General features: G+C 46.5%; 1 protein-coding gene across 11 annotated transcripts in view; it reads right to left on the bottom strand.

The window, feature by feature from the left end:
• The window catches only part of GRB10 (growth factor receptor bound protein 10), a 203,377-nt gene extending 182,787 nt beyond the window's left edge, over nucleotides 1-20,590 (bottom strand). For 2 of the 11 annotated variants that reach the window (XR_012132421.1, XM_073239142.1), the window contains exon 1: nucleotides 20,347-20,590. The gene's annotated coding sequence lies outside the window, so the exon portion shown is untranslated. Of the gene's footprint in view, nucleotides 1-19,438; nucleotides 20,321-20,346 lie in introns of those variants that run through there. The other 9 variants (XM_073239137.1, XM_073239136.1, XM_036992967.2 and 6 more) reach the window with 6 other exon arrangements.
• Between the last annotated feature and the right edge of the window lie 2,685 nt (nucleotides 20,591-23,275).

Raw genomic sequence — 23,275 nt, forward strand, 5'->3', positions numbered from 1 at the left:
TGCCCAATGACCTGCACATCAGTGCCTGGGGTTAGATCTCCCCTGACAAAGAAAGTGCAGATGCTCTCCACTAACTGATCCCAGCTGTTTGTCGGCTCCTGTTTAAACTGCGTGATGTGGGAGGCCAGTGCCAGCATCCCATGGGAACGCACTGTGGGGGACAGAGCAGGATTGTGTCCCCAGCCTCCTCAAAACTTCCAGGCCAACACCCCACTCTCACCTGATGCAGGATTACCAGACCCAGGACTGAGCACATGCTTAACAAGGGGAAAGAGGATCTGTTTCTGACGTGACAAAGCAAGACTGGCTCTTCTAAGTGGGACAAGGACCTTTATAATACCTGCTATCTCTATCCCAAGTTGTCAGTACCCTGCAGGGAGAGGAGACAAACTCGGGTGCTGAACTTCAAAGTCCCTACCTTTGGGAGGCCAAAATCGACTGAGAGGTGTTTAAAAAGTCAAATGAACACAAGTGGCACATGTGTGCCCCAAAACCTGGTACAGAAGTCACACAGCCTAAATGGGATTGTGATGGGGATATAGGTCAAATAGGGCAACCTCCTTCACTGTCATACACACCCCCAACAATCTCAAACATTTGAGAAATAAAGGAGTAACACTGTGAGTTGTAGCACAAGATCGGTCCCCTGCCTCCAAACAGCCACTCAAAGCCCAAGGCCTTAGCTGTAACACTCAAAACTGTAAGGTGGCCACATCTAGAAAGAAACAAAAGCAAATTTGTATTACTTTACAACACAAGAAGAAATAATATTATCTATGTTCCTGAACTTCCCAACTTCTAGACTATTCTGAATCTGAGTCCCAGCACAGTCAAGAACACAGAATCTTTCCTGAAACACTCTGCCAAGTAAAGGGAATTACACGTTTGCTGAACACCTACTATATGCCAAGCACTATGAATGAATTTACTCACATTTTCCTTTATTATTTACAAGCTCTGAGGCAAAAACTCAGCATCTTTGGATGGGGTCCTTCCCCTTATTAAATACGTCCCCATGGCTTTTGGTGGGAACACACCACCCCTCCCTTCTTCCTTGTATGATGGCACTCAGGCATACAAAGAATGCTGGAGTTGGGAGTCTGAAGACACAGTGTACTTCTACTCTTCCACTAATACCCACTTGACCCCGAACAAGGCGTTGGACTGTGAAGGCCTCCCATTTCCTCATCTACACAAGGAAGATGCTCCCTCTCCCACTGGTGCAAGGGGGTCCTGAGGACTAAATGCAAAACTCAGCACTGGCAGACTAAGGAATTCACCACCACCCAGATAAATTCACGTTTTTCTTTCTCAAACAGCAGTACAATATCTTGTCCAAGCAGTATTGGAGTTAAAAAACTGTGTAGAAAAACAGATACCTATTCACTATCCCATCATAGCAATGGCAAGACTATGGTATCAAGAACAACCGAATCAAATTTCAGTATTTTGCAAAAGGTTCTTCTAAACACAATTTACTCTCCAAATGTTCACATCTAAGCAGTCTTCCTTAAAGCATAAAAATAGTTACAAGAAGAGAGAATTCTAGAGAAATGAAGGACAAGAAAACTGTGACCTACACCCAACCCCCCACACACAAAATTAAAGCAAAATGGCTGAAGTCCTTCCTTATCAGTGGTTATATGTAAATAGATTGAAACCTCTAATCAAAAGGCAGAGATTGGCAAAACAAAGAAAAATAAAGACACAAATCCAACTATATGCTCTCTACAAGAGATTCACTTTAGATTGAAAGATACAATTAGGTTGAAAATGAAAAGACTGAAAAAGATATTTCATGTTAACAGTAACAGAGAAAGTTGAGGTGGTGATACCAACATCAGCCAAAATATATAATTTAAGTGAAAACCATCACAAAGACCAAGAAGGACACTATATTTTGAGAAAAGGGTCAATTTGCCAAAAGCATAACAATTAAAAGCATACATGCACCAAATCTCAGAGGCCCAAAATGTATGAAGCAAACATTGACAAAACTGAAAGGAAAATGGACAGTTCTACAATAATAGTTGGAGACTTTCATTCAGTACTTTTTCTAAAGGACAGAACAATCAGACTTAAGATCAATAAGGAAAGAGAGGACATGAATACACTACAAATCAGTTGGATGCCATAGACACACACAGAACACACGTTTTTCTCCAGTGACATGGAATGTCCTCAAGGATAAACATATGTTAGGCGACAAAAGTTGTAACAAATTTAAAAAGAGCTAAGTCATAAAAAGTATCTTTCTCAATCATAACAGAATGAAACTAGAAATCCACAGAAGGAAAACTAGAAAATTCGAAAATTGTGGAAATTAACATACTTTTTAAGAGCCAATGAGTTAAAGAAATGACAAGAGAAATGAAAAAATACCTTGAGACAAATGAAAAAACACAACATATCAAAACTTGTGGGATGCCTTGAAAGCAGTGCTAAGAAAGACATTTATAGCTGTAAATGCTTCCATTAAAAAAGAAAGGCCTCAAATCAGTAACCTAAATTTCCAATTTAAAGAACTTGACAAACAAAAACAAAACCAAAAGCTAACAGAAGGAAGGAGGAATAAAGAGTAGAGCAAGTAAGATACAGAATAGAGACAATAGAGAAAAATCAACAAAATACAAGCTGATTTTTTGAAAAGATCAAGGTAATTGAGAAATCTTTAGCTAGACTGACTAAGGAAAAAAAACAGAAGAATCAAACTACTAAAATTAGAAATGAGGAGACACTACTACTGATTTTACAAAAATAACAGGATTGTAAGAGGATAGTTATAAACTGTATGTCAACAAATCATATAACCAGGTGAAATGGACAAAGTCCTAGAAAAATACCATCTACTAAACCAAAATCATGAAAAAATATAAACTCTGAAGAGATCTATAACTAGTAAGGAGAGTAAATCAGTAATCAAAGGCCTCTCAATGAAGAAAAGCCCTGGATTAGATGGCTTCATTAAAGAATTCTGGCAGACATTTGAAAGAAGTATTCAAAATCAACCCTCCTCAAACTCTTGAAGACTAACTCATTCTATGAGTCCAGCATTACCTGATACCTGATACCAAGGCCAAAACACTATAAAAGAAGGCAACTATAGGCCAATATCCCTGATGAATATTGATGCAAAATCTTCAAAATACTAGCAAACCAAATTCAACAGCATATTAAAAGGATTATACACCTGACCAAGTGGGATATATTCATGGAATGCAAGGATAGTTCAACATATAAAAATCAATCAACATAATGTACCATAGTAATAAAATGAAGGGGAAAAGACATGATAATCTTAACTGATAGAGAAAAAGTATTTAGTAAAATTCAATATCCTTTCACACTAAAAATACTCAAACGAGGAATAGAAAATTTTTTCATCCATTCAAAGTGCTATAACAAAATATCATACACTAGATACCTTATAAACAATAGAAATTTATTGTTCATAGTTCTGGGGGCTGAAAGTCTGAGATCTGACATCTGAGGTCAGGTGAAGGCTCTATTCCAGGTCACAGACATGTCACTATATACTCACATAGCAGAGGGAGCTAGAGAGGGCTTTTTTATCAAAGCACTAACTAATCCCATTCAAAAGGGCTGTACCCTCATTATGTAATAACTTCCCAAACGCTCCATCTACTAGGATTTCATTTTGCGGGGGACACAAACATTCAGACTAATAGCAAAAGGAAGTGTCTTAAACACAATAAAGTTTTCCAATAAATAAATATGAAAAACCCTCAGCTGACATCATACTCAAAAGGCAAAAGAATAAAAACTCTTTCTCTAAGATCAAGAATAAGTCAAGGATGCTATTACCACTTCTCTTCAACACAGTATTGGAAGCTTTACCCAGAACAATCAGAAAAGAAAAAGAAATAAATGGTGTCCAAATTGGAAAGAAAAAATTAAAATTTATCTCTGTTGTCAGATGACAGTGATTTTATACACAGAAAACTCTAAAGATTCCAAACACACCCAAACTATCAGTGTAATAAATAAATTCATCAAAGTTATAGGATACAAAATAAACATGCAAAATTACTAGTGTTTCTATACACTAAGAACAATCTGAAAATGAAGCAATTCCATTTACAATAACATTTATAATAAAATAACAGGATAAATTTAACCAAGAGGCAAAAGACTTTTACACTGGAAAATACAAAAAATTGTTCTAAGAATATGAAGAAAACTCATGTTCATGTGTTGAAAGACTTAAATATTAAGTAAAAAAAATTTACAGACGCAATGCAGTGCCTACCAAAATCCCACCAATGTTTTTGCCAGAAACACAAAAAGCTACCTAGCATTCATATGGATTTTCAAGGACCCCCAAATAGCCAAAACAATATTGAAAAAAAAAATCAAGGACTCATACTTCCTGATTTCAAAATTTACTGCAAAGCTGTGGTAAGCAAAACAGTGTGGTATTAGCATAAGGACAGACATATAGATTATTGGAATAGAAAATAAAGCCCATAAATAAACCGTTGTTAATATGGTGGGTTGATTTTCAACAAGGGTGCCAAGACTATTCATGGGTAAGTACAGTCTAGACAATAAATAATTCTGGGAGGGAGAAGGAGGGGTATAAAGGGTCACAAATATTCTTAAATCATACTGAAAGTTGGTCACAGTGTGATGGCAGTACAGCATGGAGAACATAGGTTAATGATTCTGTAACATCTATGTTGACAGATAGTAACTGCACTAGTTGGGGTGAAGATTTAATAATGTGGGTAACTGGCAAAACACTGTGTTGCATACTGGAAACTAATATAACACAGTATATCAACTATATACTTATATACCATATTAAACCTGGCAATGACTTTTTGGATATGACACCAAAAGAAACAAAAGAATAAAATTAATTGAACTTCATCAAAATTAAAAAGGTATTGTGCATCTATAAGACAAGAGAGTGAAAAGATAACCAACAGAAAGGGACAAAATAATTGCAATCACATCTGATATGGAATTAATATTCAAAATAAATAAAGAACTTGTATATCTCAACAACAAATGCAAATCAAAACCACAGTAAGACACGGCTTCACTCCTATTAGGACAGCTTTATTACTAAAAGAAAAAAAAATCAGAAAATAGCAAGCACTGATAAGAATGCGGAGAAAGTGGAACACTTGTACGTTGTTGACGGGAATGTAAAATGTGGCAGCCACTATGGAAAACAGTTTGGCAGTTCCTCAAAATGCTAAATACCATATGATCCAGCAACTCTATTTCTAGGTATATATAAAAAACAAAGTTGAAAGGGACTGAAATAGACACTTGCATACCAATGTTCATAAAAGTGCACTATTCACAACAGTCAAATAGTGAAAACTATCCAAATAGCCATCACCAAATGAACGGACAGACAGAAGATGGTCTGTACATACAATGGAATATTGCTCAGCCATAAAAATGAAAGAAGTGATGATACATGCTACAATATGGAAGAATCCTGAAAACATACTAAATGAAGCTAGGCACAAAGACCACATATTATATGACCCCATTCTTAGAAATATCCCAAACAGGGAAATCTATATGGACAGAAAGTAGACTGGTAGTTGCTTAGGGGTGGGTGGGGGTGACAGAGAAAGAGCACTACATCACAGGATTTCTTTTTGACATCATGAGTTGTTCTAAAATTGGCTGTGGTGGTGACTGTGCACATCTGGGAATATATTAACTGGATAATACAGATACTATATCTATACATACAGGTTGCATGCATCTGTGACTACACTAATTGTGACTGAATTGTACACTTCAATTGGGTAAACTGTACAGTGAATTATATCTCAATAAAGCTTTTTTAACAAGAGGACTCTTTCATCAACTAGCCCTGTGACATATGCACACAAAAGGGGTGTCATAGAATATTAACATTGATGGCATCTATTAACCGTAGGAAGCGCTAAGCTATCTAACCTCACCACATGCCAAGGGAGATGCCTGATAAAGAAGGACAAGGGAACAGGGTCCATAGCTCTTAGGACATGTGCTGAGCAAGGAGTATTGGCAAAACTACAAAATTCCAGAGCATCCATTATCCAAGGAAGGCTTTGGGAGTAAAAGTTTTCAGGAGATGGAACAAAGCAGTGCCACAGAGTGGAGGCTGACACACAGGACACATGCTCCCAGATGCGAGCAGGACAAAAGCTGCTTTCATGCCACGTCCACTACGGGAAAGACAGCCCAGCCCCACCCTCCCAGGCTAGCAAAAGCCAGGCAGGGCCCAGCAGGTAGCCTCCTGGGCACATCGTGTCTTCCTCCACTGCACAGGGAACAGTCGCCTGGGGCTCTCGCCTGTGGCACTGACACCTGAAGGTTCTAACAGGGCACAAATTCTACATCCTTAAGGTGAAGGCAGGCAGGGCTTCTAGACATTCAAGATTCAAAAGGTTTGGAACATTTCTAAGTTTTCTCTCATCATACAAAAGAGAAACCATTGAATAAAATCCACAGGAACCCAAGCAATGTCAAAGTAGGATTCTGCAAATATTTATAAATGGAATAAAGTAATGGACACATTTAACAATGCCACTTATTACAACATAAGGCTAATCACTGGGAGATTCTTGGCAAAATCCCTAGATCAAGTAATAGGATTAGTACTAACGGCTCATACAGGGTAAAGTACCCTTTTCAGAGAATTTCTAGAGAAGAAGAAACCAAAGACAAAAATGGGAAAAAAAATGTATTAGGACCTTGTGACTAATACAGGTGTGACTCCAATCAGGGGCATGAGCACCTGGAGCTGCACAGAAATGCAGAAGCTCAGGCCCCACCCAGATTTACTGAATGGGACTCTACCTTTTAACAAGATCTCTAGGTGCATATTAAAGGTAAAGAAGCACTATTTTCAGACACTGTTAATATTTAACTTGGGTCAGTACTGAAATTTGCCAGCTTCCTCCAGGAAAATAAGTGAAAAATACATCTCTATCACTTCTTTGTTGGACAGTCAACCCAGGCCATCCCTCTGCTTACCGTCCCTTCTTCACAGATGTCACTACTTTCAACCAAAGTGGGGCAGGACCAGCCCAGACAGATACGCTGGCTCCTCAAACACCTGCTGTAGAGCTGACTGAACAAGGCCGTCTGGAGTGCTCCCTGAAACCCTTCTCCGGCTTAGGTGCTGGGCAGCAGGGAGATGCTGGGCCGACCACAGCAAAAGCAGGTACCAGAGCGGTGTCAGCAGCTCTCAGAAGCGGGCGCCACGGCCCAGGAAACATGAGAAGCTATCTGGAGGGGACCTAAAAAAAACTGTTTACACAATTAGGACTGTCTTCCCTCCCTAATATCAAATTTGAGCTGGGGGCATCCTGAGCTCAGAATCAGCCCTTCCAGATGCCTGTAGACAACTCCCCACGGCCCAGAAAAGCCCCTGGAGAAGATGTCCTAGAAGAAAGAAAAAAGAGAAGGAAGCACAAATGGGCCGGTGCACACCTGCTGGCCCCTACTCTAACTCACGGCTCAGCATTCTCCAGGCCCGTTAAGTTAGCCTTTACCAGCCTTGGGAGGAACAAAGCTGGGAGCGGGGAAAGGGAGTATTTTTTTCTGAATGGACACAAATTGACCTTCATGGAATGGGTATTGTAGGGTTTGGGATGGGTTAGGACTTCAGGGTCATTTCCAACCACAGAAGCCTACGAAATATGAGTAATGCGGACATAACACCAATTTTGGATTTGATTCTGGCCATGCCAACTGCCAGCATGCTTCTCGGTATCCTGCACTCAGGAGGCCAGGTAAGCCCTGGGGACAGGGACAACTTCATTTTTTAAGTAAGATGACAAAGAAGCAAGAACCACACGTTCTCCCAGACCTCCCAGGGTCCTCTCCTCGTTCTGCCCTCAACCTTCCAGTTAGGCAGCAGTTCTGGACAGGAGCTGCCAAGCTTCCGACGCCAAGAAGCCCAAGTGGTTACAAGATGGAATTCCAGGTCCCAACCCCTGAAAGTCATACAGCAGAGCAAGGCCTGGGGATATGACCGACAGGGCCTCAGACACAGGGGGCTCAGAGGTCACACCTTGAAAAGCCCTGGTCCCTCCTACACATTCCTCCCCCGGGCATCATCAGGATGTAACTTCCCCCGTCTGAAAGGAAGGGACACCTGTTCTAGTCCCTGAAGGTTTCCTGAGACATTGTTAAAGTCACACCACACCACAAGAGGCTACCTGGCTTTTGAGGGACTACAGGAGATGAGCATCGATGAACTTAGACTGCAGCAAAAACATCACCAAACCAAAATTCAGAAGATGCTGCATTCTCTGTAAGTCAAGAAACCCAGTTCTGGGTTAATAATTAAGTGATGGCTCAAGGATCAACTGCTGATAGAAAGTCTTAGAAAATGACTCACGTGTTCACTCTGCCATTCTGACCCCCAAGGGACCAACAGTGAAATCATTAATTCTACCTGGTGTGTTCTTCACAGTTAGTGTCCATCACCCTCTATCCTACAAGGCAGTAACTATCAACCCTGTGCCACTAGTGCCAGGGCAGGGAGGGATGCGCCCTAAGCTGCCCTGTGCACTAACACTGTACCCCACAGTGAATGTACTTCAGCATATGGGCACCTAGCACCCAAAATCTTAATCAAGCATTCTTCTGTGGGTCTTTACCACCTTCATGCCCTGGAGCACCAGAGAATAGGAAAATCCCTAAAGCCCCTCACCCTTGCCCACTCCCACAGAGCTCGGGGGTGAGTGTGTGAGACCTGCTTCCCCACAAGCAGGGACAACCCAGGACACAACACAGAAAGCAAAGGCACAGAGATGTGGACCAGACCAGAGGCACAGCCTGGTCCCACAGCCACCTCGGCCAGACTGCAGCACAGCACTTCACGCTTCAACACCTCAAATCCCTTCCCCCAACCTGGCACAGCATGGAACCACTTTCACAGTAGGGAACAATGAGGACAGGTGCCCCCTTCCCCCTCCTTGGCTGGAATGAGGCTGTCTGGGCTGCAGACAGCAGCCTCCCCAGACAACAGCGGCCTGGGTATAGGCACCTCCAGGACCTCTATCTAAACACCCTGGCAGGGACTCAAATGGCAGCTGATCAAAGGAACCGTCAACACATGAAATGGATAACTTGATGGCTTTTCTGAAGAATAAGGGCAAGGAACACACCTGTGTCTGGAGCAATTTGTTGAACCCCCTCAGAAGAGTGAGATCTCCCCAACACCTTAGCACTGCACCTTGATCAGCTAAAGGGTTCCCTCAATGGAGGAGAGGATTTCGGAAGATGCCATGTGACAAAATGTGTTTAATCAAAGCTTTTATATATCAGACTATATATATCAAGGATGAAAAGAAGTCCAGGCAGGCCCTGGAATTCTTTTTTCAGCAGAGAAAAAGGTCCAGTTTCTGGGATGCCCCTATCTGTCCAGCTGGCTCCCACACCCGCTGCCCCCAGCCTGGCTAAGAGAGAGGGGGTGGGTTTATCTGGGTACAGTTATTACCTGTTACATATTAAACAATCAGGTTGGAGTTACATAACATCATCCGCCAGCTAGCATCCAGAGGCTGTGGGATCCTGGAGTCCTGCATGCCAGCCAGAGACATGGCCAGGACACAATGCATCTGAGGACACACGGCCACCTGGAACCCTGGCCTGCCAAAGGCTCTTTGCCAGGCCTTTTCTGATCACCCAGGGCCGGCCCTCCCTGGCCCAGCTTGTGCCCGAGGACCACGGAAAGGACCACAGGGCAGTGGCACAGGGCTGGCCCAGCACATTCAGTGTGTACCCCACATCGGCTCTGCACCAGAACTGCACACGGGGTTGCTACACACCCCACAGCCAGGCCGCAGGGTCAGTGTGCAGCATGGGAGACTGAGCCGGGCTGCACATCTCCTCGGGGAACTTGGGCATAGAACACCAATACGGGGTCCTGAGCACCCCCAGACACAGCCTGACACACTCCAACACAGAAAAGCGGGGAAGCCTTGCCGGCAAGGGTGGGATACCCCCGTGCCTCCTAAAATGTCACTCCACATGTGCACAGAGGATCCCACAGCCGAGCAGCCACCCAAGCTTCCACGGGTCAGTGCTTCCGAGAAAGTGGGAAAAACAAGATGGCCAGACACCAGCGCCAAAGAAATCCCAGGACCAAACCCCATGTGACCTGGGAACCTCTGTTGCCCAACACCTCCAACCCCTGGTTCTCATGGTAATCCAATGGAACCCCCAGCTTCCCACTGTCCCAGGGCTCCCCACAGGCCACCTACACCCTGATGGGCAAAAGACACACACCGGCCACTGAGAACCCCACAAGTCCCCCTTCACATCCCTGAAACCACGCACAGCACTGGGCTACCAGAAGCCAGACACGTGACTGGACATATCCACCCTCTCCACCTGCCTGGCCATCAAGGCCAGCCAGTTATGATTTCCAGGATCACAAGTACCCCTCCCCCAAATGTCAGAGCAAGAATAACAAGTCAGGGAGAGGCTATTTCTTGAAGCGACAGGCACAACACAACAAGAAGTTAAGGAGAAAGTGGGGCTCCATTTCACATGACAATAAGACCAGAAACAGACAGGAAACATGAAGAATCTGCTATGCACTTGTCACTTCACACACACACATGCACACACGCAGTGCACACACACACACAACCCTGCAGCAAAAGAAGGAAAAGAGCTTGGACAGGTCACGTTACCTGTCCAGGATGGCAGCCTTACTGAGCAGGCGCAAGCTCCTCTCCATGGAGAACCATGGTAGGAAGAGTTGAGAGTTGCATACGTAACAGTAAATAGTAGAAAACAGATTCCGAAACCCAGATGCCCCACCATATTCACGTGTATGAAAGGGAGCAGGGAGTGGGAAGACCCCAGGGCGTGGGACACAGACAAGCGGCCAAGCCAGTGCAGGTCCTCTAACTCCCAAAGGAGGAGCAGCAGAAAGAGCAGATATCCACCCCCAGGAGGAGGGGCTCCAAGGTGACCATGTGCTTTTAGTATTTTAAAGTTGATCAAATGAGAGCAGGGTTGAGGCAGGTGCTGAGTGCAAAAACAAGCAGAGTGTCTGACCCAACCAAGGGCAAGAAGCCTTTCTCACAGTCCAAACAGATCACAACAGCCTGGTCCACCCTGGGAGGTGGAGCACTCACCCCCGAAGGTGCTAAAGCCAACACTGGGCCCCCTCAGTGGAGATGCTGCAGAGTAAACCAAGGCACACACACATCCAATCCTGAGATTCTAGAAGAAATCAAAGTGCAGGGAGATGATCGTTTCCAAGGCCCTAGAGAAACTTACTGGCAGGGAAAACTTGGCTTTCCTTCCGACATGAGGCTTCTCTGCGGCTCTCTGTGGTGTCTCCCCACCCTGCGTCTGAAGGTAAGCCCTTAGGTGGCTTAGGTTTTCCAGCCCCCCTGCCAGCTGCTCTCAACCTGGACCATGAACTGCTGGGCAAGAACAAGGGGTCCTCTAATTCCCAAGAACAGCAAGTCAGGGAGAGGCTATTTTTTGAAGCCACAGGCACACTACAAGAAGTCAAGGAGACCCACTCACTTCTTCAGCCATGCTTCCCCATTAAAAAAAAAACGAATAAGGTTCCTCCAAGCAGCTGTCTTTGGATATGAGAGGGCAAGAGGGAAGAGGGAGGAATGACGGGCAAGGATTCCAGAAAGGCCAATCCTGTACCAAATGCCTGCCTAGAACACACCCTTTGCTGCGCTGGGACAGCAGGCAGGGAACCTTTTGTAAGGCGTCAGGGCTGGAAAGCTGGTGGACAAGGGGAAGCAGACTCTCAAATGCAACAGTGCCTAATGCCAAGCCAGAAAGTGAAGACGAAGCCTGACACACTGCCTGTACAGGAAAAGCCAAGAAGGACTCCTGTTAACCTCTGGGAGGAGAGGAAGGCAGAGTCAAATGAGAGGAACTAGATGCCTAAAGATCAGCTGGACCCATGTCCTTCCCCAAAGCCATCAGCCAAGCAAATGTTCTGCTCTCACCACTGCAAGACCAGGTTCCTTCCCTGAAGCAGCAATGGATCTCTGGGACTCATACTGAGCACAGGAGGGCCCAGTGCAGCTGCTTAAGACAACTAATGTCCCCATGGTAGGAAGAGTTAAGAGTTGCATACGTTAACAGTCAATAGTAGAAAACAGATTCTGCCACCTCATCAGGGGTGAAGGAGGCTGCAGACAGTCTGGCAGCTGAGGAGAAAACACCTCAGACATGGCAGCAGGGGCTCCCACACAATGGGGCAAGCAGACAGCCTCCCAGAGACCTACTGCTGGCTTCTCAGAGATGCCTTTGAAAGGGGGTGGGCAGAGAAGGGCCCAGACGTCTAAGCAAAGCCTGGAGCCTGAAAGATGGTGGCCAAGCAGAGCAGGTCAGACACCACCCTGTCAGTCGCACCTGTCTCAACCACCTGGGCCCTGAGGTGGTCCCAAGGACAAGAAAGGCCTGGATGCAGAACCCACAGGTTCAGCTGCTGAAGACAGGCACCCCCTGGAAGATGAGTTCCGCTCCTCCCTGCCTCAGCACTGTCTGGGGACAGTCACAGTCGCTTCTCTCAACTGCATATGGGGGCTGGCTCCCTCCTTTCTGCCCCCTCCAGCTCCTCACCCGACTTCCCCAAACTTGCATAAAACATGTGCGGTAAGTTCTTGCCTGCTGTAGGCTCTGCTTTCCTAGTAAGCCAGACACAAATGCATAGAAAATTTGAATAATGTAAATACTGGAGAGAGAAAAGCATTCAGGAAAAAAAAAGCTAAAAACAAAAACAGAAATGAGTATCCCCAAAAAGAGATTTTAAGAAATAATGTTACCTAAGAAACAAGAGCATCATGCCATTAAAATAACCATTTTGAGTATGTGTCAATGTAGATTCATCAGCTGTGACAAATGCTCCCCTCTGGTAGGGACGGAGATAGTGGAGGTGTCTGTGCCTATGTGAGGGCAGGGGGCACATGGGAAATTGCTTTATTTTCTGCTCAGTTTTGCAATGAAACTAAAACTTTTCTAAAAAAGAAAGTCCATTAAAAAAATAATAATAACCAAAAAAGAAAACAAAGGTCTTTGGAAACTAAAAATGAAAACAGAAATTAAAATCCAATAGAAAGGTTCAGGAGTCAAGTTGATAAGCTCCACAACCTAGCACACAACAGATACAGAACACAAAATAAAAGCCAATCACAGAACCAGTCCAAGAGGCTAACAACCACATAAAGCCATTATAAAAAGAAAAGAGGAAAACTATAGAAAAAAACTGAAAGAATTAATTCAGAACCACATCCCAGCCCCAAAGAAAGACCTGAGTTTCCAGCTTGACAGGACCTTCAATGTAACCTACCCAATAGATGCAGACCCTCTAACATGGCACATCTTCAAGGGATTTCCAAACAAAGACAGAAGAAACTATCCTACAATCTTGCAGACAAAAACAAAAACAAAAAGACACACTGAGGTTTCAAAAGAATCAAGAATTAGATCAGCTTCATTCTCAGCCCCATTCTGCCTAAAGACAATGTCAGCCTTCAAATTTTTGAGGGAAAACTATCTCCAATGGAGAAGTGTATGCTTGGACAAACTACTATCTTGAGGTAGAATAAGGATATTTTTCAGACACACAAGGTCTCAAAATATTTGAATGTTCCTCTTGCTTGGAGGCTATTATGGAATGTTCTCCATCCAATTGTGGGAAGACACCAGGAAAGAGGAGTCATGAGATGGAATAGAAAGCACAAGGTGACCTCAGGTTGACGAAGAAGGAAGGTTCTGGATGGCAGCTGAGGAGGGAGACCTGAAGAGCAGCCAGGCCACAAGAAGGCATGTGAGAGATGGCTTCCAAAAGATAAAACTGGTCGAATACCTAGGGGTCTGAAAGGAGATTTGCATGGCTGTGTCTGTCTGCAGTGGGGTGGTGTACAGAGTGATAAAGTATATAAGCTACTAAGCAAATGCAAAAGCAACTCCAGGAGACACAGAGAAGAGATAGAAAGGTGATCACATACACTATATGGCTCAGCCGTGAGCGGCGTTTAGGGGCTGTCACAATAGGATCAGCGGTGCGAGCTGGTCCAGCCAGTCTCACCAGAAGGGATGATGGGACACTGGAGTGCAAGTGTAGGATGGACATGCGACAGAGGGCCAATTCCTCCCTTCCAAGCAGGGAAGTCAAAGAATCATATGAGAAACTTGGGGGGCAGGGCAGGAGGCAAGGAACAGCAATGTATTATCTAGACATCTCCTTAGAATTGTGGAGGTAAATACAGAAAAAAATCGAACGATAAGCTTGATTACTTCTGGGGAATCATTTGACTCTCTATGCACATACATCACTGATTAAAAAATCAAACTAAATTTAAAAACAGTCTGCCCTGGGTATATGGGATGAGAAAGCCAGATGGCCCTTCAGGTGGACGGAACTTGTATGCAGGCAGGCCACGGTGCCACCTGAGGAAGCAGGGCTCTGAGGGAGACTGCCTTGGTCCACTGATGCCCTGCCAATCCAAGTGGGCAGAGAAAGGCTCAACCAGGCCTACAGTTAAGAGACGATGCAATTGGAAGCACAAAGCCCCATCCCATCTTGCCTATACCCCAAGGCTCATTGCACCCCTAGGGAGCTGCAGGCCAGGGGCCCTTACTCTCATTTCTCCAGACACATCCTAGGGGTTTCCATGAGATCCATACAATTCTTCAGAAGAGAGAAGGAGGCATTCTAGAAAAAGCAATGTGGAGGCTGTCAGGTAACGCACCAGAGCCTGTGCTGGGCCATACAGAGCCCAAAGTGGGTGCTGGACATCACCCAGCTCACCTTCCCACCTGATGGATGTAGTCCAAGCAGGGTCCAGATTTACAGCAAGGCGTTGTCCTTAAGCCAAAGGACACCTCCTTTGTACATGAGGCTATGGTACACCCTTCTGAATTTATACATTTCTCAGTACACAGAGCTGTTTGGTCACTATGAGTTTCTTGAGCAGGAAATCCTAAAATTATTACAGGAGCATCTCAGAGATACTGTGGTTTCAGTTCTAAAACACCACAATAAAGCAAGTATCACAATAAAGGGAGTCAAATGAATTTTTTGGGGTCCCCAGTACATATTAAATTTATATTTACACTACACTGTGGTCTGTTAAATGTGCAATAGCATTATGTCTAAAAAACATGTACACCTAATTAAAAAATAACTTTATTGCTAAAAGATGCTAACCATCAACTGAGCTTCAGTGCACTTTCATTGATCACAGATCACAACAAACACAATACTGACAAAGTTTGAAATACTGTGGGAATGACCAAAATATAACACAGTGACACAAAGTAAGCAGATGCTGTTGGAAAAAGGACACTGAGAGTTACTTGAAACAGGGTTGCCACCAACCTTCAATCTGTGAATTACACAGTATCGCAAATCACAGCAAAGGGCGGTGCAACAGAAGTGAGGTGGCATGCCTGTAACCACAGTATGTGCTATGGTAAAGGGAGTTCTCCACTCAGAAGAGGCTGGATGAAGCCACTACCCAGACACTCCCAGGGGATGAAAGCTAAAAGGACAAGTAAGTAAGCCAAAGACCCAGCCCAGCAGCGGAGTGAACACTTGCAGGGTCTCTCGTACTGAGAGGCTCTCCCATAGGATCCAGGCAGCCTGTGGTTAGTGGCCCTGGAAGTTCCTCACTGCCAGCTCCCCCAGGACAGGATGAGAGAAAGCCCCCACAGAGCTGCCAGGAGTGGCACAGGATGGCTCTCAGAGGGGCCATCACGCAGTCCGCCAAGCAGTTCTACCTGCAGTGAGACGCTGAGGCTCTCAACTGCCACGCATGCTTCTAGCTGTGGTAGCAACAATAACGTGCTGTTGAAGCCAATTTGCACCAAAATCTTCCTATGCCAGGTGTCCCAGGAGACCACGTTACTGGGCAAGATTGCAGCCACTGGCGCCCAGGCCCACAGACCCAGCTTGAACACCTGGCCAGGATTTCAGGGAGATGCAGAGCAACCCACAGCATGGCAATGGCTCAGCATACTGCCACATGTCAGGGGCACAGTCAGTCCATCTGGTCGAGCAGCCTATGCTCACTTCAATCCCAGCTGGGTTAAGTATCTCTGAAGACTTAACACCAACCACCATCAGGGTCCACCTGATGATAGATGCCACCTGGCTGGCCATGCATGAGACCATAGGTCCCTCTGCATACCCAAGGCTGTAGCCCGTCTGAGCTTGCACAACTCGGCAGTCTTTGTATCTCTTGCTCCTGGTCTCAAGGGACCAATTTTTGATGCCTTCAATGCACCATCATCTTCTTTTAATGGTTTGCAGCCAGGTGACACCTACATTCCACCATCTGTCTTCACTCTAAAAATCCTACCTGTGAAAAGCTCAAATTGTCCCGCTACACAGAAGCAAGGAGTCCTTGGATTCTTGTGTGGTCTAACCCAGGCTCAAAGCACAAACTACAAAAAACAGAGTCCTCTTTCGAGCAGATCTTGCAGATTAAGAGGAAGCATGACAATCAGGCACAAAGGCTGCTCAGAAACAAGGCTAAGAGTGCACAGAAGCAGTTTCTGAGCTCTCACTAAGTGCCACAGTTCACACAACTCCAGAGGCTTCCTGCCTTCCAACAGCCCTTCAAGGTAAGCACACCTCTGACTTCCATTTTACCAAGAAACTTGGTTAACTTGTTCAGGCTCGCTGAGCTTGTAAATGGTACCACCAGGAGTCAAACTGAGGTGGCATGCCTCATGCAACTGTCAGGACTGGCCACTGCCCTGGGCAAAGCAAGAGCAGAGAACTTCCTCCCCGACACCTATTCCCACAGTAGATGCTAAAACACATGGTCCACTATGGCTGGTCCAGCCCAAGTAAGAAGACCTTCAAATTAAGGATCTAAACAGTCAAGAAAAAAAACCCCAAATCCATATGTAAACTGGAGGGTTGAGAAACTGGAATAATATTCTAGTTCTCCCAGTGGCATTCAATCATGATGACCCAACTACATCCCACACATTCCAAGCAAAGGATCCAAAAGAGGCTCTGACGTAAGGCGCAGGGAAGTTATTGCCACCTTGACATCTCCCCCTTTCTTGAATGGGCAAAAAGCAAAACTTGTCACCTCATGCTGATCTCTGCCACCACACAGAAAGGGAGGTGTAGCCCAAAAGGAGGAAGTCAGAACCAGTCATTTCTCCCCCTGGGATGACCTTTGATAACCCTGGGACATGGCTCTTTTGGTTACCACCTGAAAAGACAGTCACAGCATTTTTCCTTCTATCATCAAAGAAGAGCTGTCAGCCCTTCTGAGAGCTGGCAGTTCTAAGCTTCGCCTGCTTTCATCTCCCTACAGTTAACTGGCCCCATGATCACCAGGAACACAGACAAAAGCCCGTTCCTCAGACATCAGTTAAGAAGCCCCTTCCCTCAGAGAGGTCAGTCAAGGCAAAGGTGTCCCAGCCGGAAGACAGAAACAGTGCCCCAGAAGTGTGCAGCAAAAAAAAAAAAAAAACAACACAAAATGAAATAGCAGCCAGTGTATGAACAGATCAAATCAGTCACACACACACTAGTGTGTGGACCTTTTAAAAGACAAATCTCCAAAATGCCTATTTGCCAAGCCTCGCCCACCGAATAGCCTGGCTATCTTAATGTCTCCCTAATCTTCCATACATCCACAGGTAAACAAAGAATACACTAAGATAGACTAAAAAGCAATCTCCACCAGCAGAAAAAGTTTTATTTAAATGTTGAGTGTATGACTGGTTAGTTAAATGGAAGACATGACAAATATTTTCTCCTCACAAGCCCATGCAGTTCCCTACTGGTTCACAGCCTGATTAGACAGACACAGGATTAGGCCACAAACTAAATGCACAGGCTTCCTTCCCACAGAACAGGGCAGACAGCCCTGCCATCAGCTCCCATCTGACAGGCAGGCCGGCCAACCCGAGACATGAGCTCAAATACATCCTAGCATTGTACAGGTTTTCCTTCCCCTGCAGTTAAGAGGTGGACAGGAAACAGGTTCTTTAAATTATGCCACCTTTAAAGTATTAGGTTTTATCAGACAAGCCAGAATTTCTACAGCTCTAAGATGATGCTGAGGGCCCAACAGATGATGTCTTTGTTCAAGCAGCTTGGTGTCTATACATTGTAAAGTCTTAGACCAGACGCATCATCAAAATCAACAGTTCTGTGCTAGCTCTTAGATTATGACTTGGCTCCTCTCTCGCGCTGAAGCCCGACGGCACACAGAGTCTGTCACTTTGGGCTAGAGCTGTCCTGGGCTCCAACCCTGGTGGCCTCCACCATACAAAGTCCAGGACAAGCAGTTGGCACGAATCTGCCCAGCTCTGGGTTCCTGGTTCACAAACAAAAGGCATTTTGCCCAGCCCAACAGTTCCCCAAAAGCAGGCAATATGCAGAAGATAACTTTAGGGGTACACAGCTTTTATTAAAGCACTGTTTGAATTTCAGTAAACCTAACTACTGTATCAGTCATGACTTCTTGCATATCAAAGTTTCCTCCCAAAATACAATACGTATGTGAGTATAAAAAGTAAGTGGACAAAAGAAAATATTCCTAATGGCCCAGCCATATGGCTGAAATCTGGAAGGCTGAAAGCCACCAGAATGGTAACAGAGCCTCTTAATTCTCCAGGTGTGTGACTGGCAGGGGAACCTCTTCTGGGTATTTTGCTTTCAGAGACAGATGTACTTGTCAGAAGCATAAAACACACAGGACTGAAAAAATCCAAAGCTTAGGCTATGGTGACAGCTCTGTCATTTAACCTGCTATTTAACCTCTTGAGCTTTGCTTTCCATACCTGTAAAACGGAGATCAGGAGCTTTAGAGGATTAAAAGCAACAAGGCCTTGAGCATATCTCGTAAACTGTGAAATGCTACAGAAGTAGGAGTCCGACACTTCTCAGTCACACAAGCAAGGCTTGCTGGGTGTGTAATTCCCTCTGTCCTCAGATTCCCTCCCTGTAATCTGGGGATTGGCTTGTGTGGCCCTTCTCTTTCAAGTGTTCTCAATAAAACTGAAATATTATATGCACTAATTCTAGAGTTTTATTTTTTACAGAAAAACCTAGTCATCTACAATCATTCCTGGAAACACGCTTTTACTTAATAAAATACTCCCCTAAAAGACACTTCACCATCGCCCTAACTCAATTTCTTCTGCTACAGAAACCTAGATTCTACCTATTTTTCCTCTTGGAAAGAAAAAGGTCAGCTCTTCTGAAAGATCACCAGCTTTGTGCTGTAAACCGTAGTCAACGCCTGTTGCTAGCAGCGCTACCAACATGTGTTCTTAGTAAAACTGAGCGAAACGTTAAATAGAGCACCATTCCTGAAACAGGAGCTCCAAACGGCTGAATCAGCATTTTCAGAAACAAAGTGTTCTGGGCCTGGTCTCATAAACAGCAGCAAAGAGAAAGTTGTGCAATAACGTATTTACTCACGAGCGCTACTTGTTTTGGTCTTTTCTGTGCATCTCTTGAATGAAACTGGGTACAACGTTTCCAAGAAAGCATTCTTTGGAATGCATCAGCAAGATCCAGGACACCTGTGGCTCCCGGACATCACCAACGTTCCGGTCAAAGCAAGCGACAAAAAGTTTGAGTTCCTTCCAATCCCCAAAACAGACGAACACAATAAAAAGTAGAGAATACCCTCATTTCCATAATGCACATGTTCCAGGGCTGTCGCCAAGCAGGCGTTTGCAGAGGCAATCAGCAAAGACGGAGAGTTGCATCAGAAATTTCCTTCTGCGAACGGTTCTACTCTTATCACATTTCCACGGCTGGTGGGTGGCTGATCCGCGAGCCCTCCAACTTGGTGTTAGGCCCCAGAGGCGGATAACGGGGTCACTCACAGGACCAAAAGGGACGGATCCGAGGCTGGGCTGCGCTCGGCGAGGGAGTGCCAAGCCCTACTGTCCAGCCGCGGGCGTGCGCACCGGGGCTGCGGGTGCGCCTACGCCCCCCCGGCGGGCGCCCCCAGGAGCGCGGTTTCGGCCCTGACTGCCAGGCGGGCGCAGCCCCCAGCCCGGCTCAGCCCAGCCCGCCCGCGGGCGGCCGGCGTCGGGCAGGATGGCTCAGGAGGGCACCGCCCGGCTTCCCGCGGTCGGAAACGGGAAACGCGGCGCGAAGAGCCCGGCCCCGGCGCGCGCCGGCCTCGGCCCCGGGCGCCGCAGCCCCCAGCCCGGAGGCGACGCCCTTCCGCCCGCCGCGCCCCCGCGGTGCCCGGAGTCCCGGCCCAGGCGGCCAGCGCAGACAATGACGGCGCGGGGACCGCCAGCCACCGCCGCCGGGCCCGGCCGCGCCGACCACAAAGTAACTTGCCGCCGCGCTCCCCGCCAACTCCGTACCTGCCGCGGCGCCGCTCCCGGCCGCCTCCGCGCGGCCCCCGGAGACCCTCGGCGCGGCCGGGGCGGGCGCGGGTCCCCGCGGGGCGAGGGCGGCCCGCGCGCAGCGGCCCAGGGGCTGTGCGGAAACTTTGAGCTCCCCGCGGGTGTCCGCGGCCTCCGAGCGGCGAACCCTACGCCCGCGAACCGCTGCCGTCCCTTCCTGCCTCCTCCCAGCCTCCCCACTCCCTGAATGGGCTTTAAACCCGTCCGGCCCCGCCCGCCTCCGCCGCCTCCGCCTCCTCCCCCGGCCGCTTTTCCTGCTCCTCCTCCCGCTGCCGCCTTCGCCGCCGTCAGCGCCACAGGCCGGACCGCGGGGCTGCCTGGGCGCGGGGCGTGGCGGGCGGTGAGGGGGGCGCAAGGCGTGGCTCGGGGTCGCAGGGCGTGGCGCTTAGGGGCGCTGGGCGCGACGCGCCGGCAGTGGGGGGCGCAGGGGGCGTGGCGCGCTGGGAGCGCCGGGGTGGAGCGGGGCCAGGCCGAGCCGGACTGCAGCAGCTCGGCGCTAGCGAGCGAGCTAGTGCAACGCAGGCGCCCGAACCCCTCGTCCTGCCCCCTAGAACCCCGGACGCAGGCCCCCGGCAACAGCGCTGGCTCCAAGCACTGTGTAGACCAAATCATTTATTCCCCCCACACAGCAGAAGGACTAGTCGCAGGAACTACGGCTGCCCGGGCTGTCGGGCCGGCGCTCCGGCCCAAGGAAGGGGAGCCAGGTTTGCAGCGTCTGCTCACAGTCAGCCAAGTCTGGGCCTCACGTCTCTAAGCCTCAGTTTCCTCATCTGCGTGTGAGCACAGGAATGTGGGCGGAGTGGGAGACCCTACACAGTTTCTTAATGCGCCAACCCTCAATGGGTTGATCTTTGAAATGGGCTCATGAACCCTACTGAGAGAGGCGTCCTGGGGTTAAATGAGTTCATTCCTGTAACAAGAAGTGACTGGATTGAAGGAACTCCTGAATTAATGGAAACCATTGTCATTAATATGATTATTAATGTCTCTACCAAATCAAAATTATTATACAAATAGGATAATAACAATAATTAAGTCTCTCTCTGGGTCTTGATGTTATAAAAACAGCTAGAGTAATAACTTACCTTTATTGAACAGGCATTTTGTGCCAAACATCATTAATCTTCTGGTCCTCTGACATTGCTACTGGGAGATGCCCACTGTACAGACAAGGAAATCCAACCTCCCAGAGGTTAAATAGCTTGGAAGGTCAAGTAGCTAGTAACTGCAGAATGAGGCTTGTGCCAGAACACTTTATGGCACTTTTTATAGCTCCGGCTTTTCCCACCTTTGGACGGACATACTGATGAAAGGTCATCCTTTCCCATAACTAAAATAGATCTCTGCTACAGAAGACCTTGAAAATGTCTTGAAAATGTCTATCCATTAGTCCAAGCTCAGAAAACCATGAGATGAAAAATCTAGAGAGATTCCTGAGAGGAAGAAGACAAGGATTCCTGTTGTAAACAAAGAATGGAAAGAAAACTAAATTGACCTGTGCCAAACAGCCTGATAGGCAGAGGGCTTTTAAAGACATTTGAAAGCACCTGTATACAGATACATTATTTTCTGAATCATCTGTACATAAGTTTCATACACTGTAGTCCATTACCCCTATATACTATATATGTAGGGATATTATCTTACATAACCACAGATGGTTACCAAATTCATAAGTTTATATTGATAAAATATGGGGTATGCAATCTAGGCCCATATTCCAACTTTGCTCGTTGATCCAATAATGTCCTTTACAGTATTTCTTTCCCATTCATCACAAGACCCAGGTTAAGGTCAGGCATCACATGTAGCTGTGCAAAGCAGATGGTTTTCAGACACTGCTATTTACTGAGAAGGATCAGAATAAATGTCCTCAAGTGTTTGCATGGTGACATCGATCCCCAGAGTTCCTAGGACAGGCCTTCATTCTCCACATTTCCCAGCTCTTCATAGACATCCGTGCATGCCTCTCCCTTCTCGGACAGGGCCAATTCAGTACCACTTTATGATCCAAGTTTATGTACGTGTCACTCTTGTGGCCCTAGAAGCTGCAGCTGTCCCCTGTGCCATGATCTGTGGGCAGACTGCAGCTTAGTGCCTTCCCAGCTACAGATTTCAAATGCTGCTGACCATGTGCTCCCTGAGAAGGATGGAAGCCTTGAAGTGTGTAAATTACACTGGAGCAGCCAGCCTGCTGTGGGGGAGGCAATGTGGCATTGTATTCAAGAGTATCACCAAGGGAAAACTATACTGCTGCAATTAGGTGTCAGGACAGGAAAGGGGATTTTGTGATAGGAATTCAATGATCCAAACATGTGCTAGAAGGCTCCTTCAGCTGAAAGCAGAGAATCTGATAGACTCCAATTACAATTGATAACGAATTGATTAATGTCTGTCTCTGTTGACTGTGAGCAGGTGACAAGGGTAAGCCAGTGCCGTTCACTGGTGTCATCCCAGCAGAAGAAGTGCCTAGCATCGAGCAGGCACTCAGTGAAATAAATCATCACTGGCAAGTCATAGCATGCAAATGAATTTATTAACAGACCAAATGAATGGAGTAAATAAACGATACACCCCAGGACCTGGGCACCGTCTCAAACATTGTCAGCAGTCTTGGCAAAGGAAAAGAGAACAAGGGGAAAAGAATTCTGACAGTAAAAGGCCCTAGCCAGAGGTGGCTGTCATATCTACTAACATGGGGCAAGGTCAGTCACATGGCTGCTGTGCCCAGGGAGCATGGGCCTGGCAGGCTGAGCTGGAAACCATTGGTCGGCAGCACTAAGGACTGCCCACCCACCCATCCCTACCTTGGGGCAGGGAGTAACCGCCAGTCACAATACAAACATAATGCCTGCCTCAGAACCCCTGAAGCACCTCTGCCACTGCA

Source organism: Manis javanica, chromosome 6 (assembly GCF_040802235.1).
Source record: "Manis javanica isolate MJ-LG chromosome 6, MJ_LKY, whole genome shotgun sequence".
NCBI classification, from domain to species: Eukaryota; Metazoa; Chordata; class Mammalia; order Pholidota; family Manidae; genus Manis; species Manis javanica.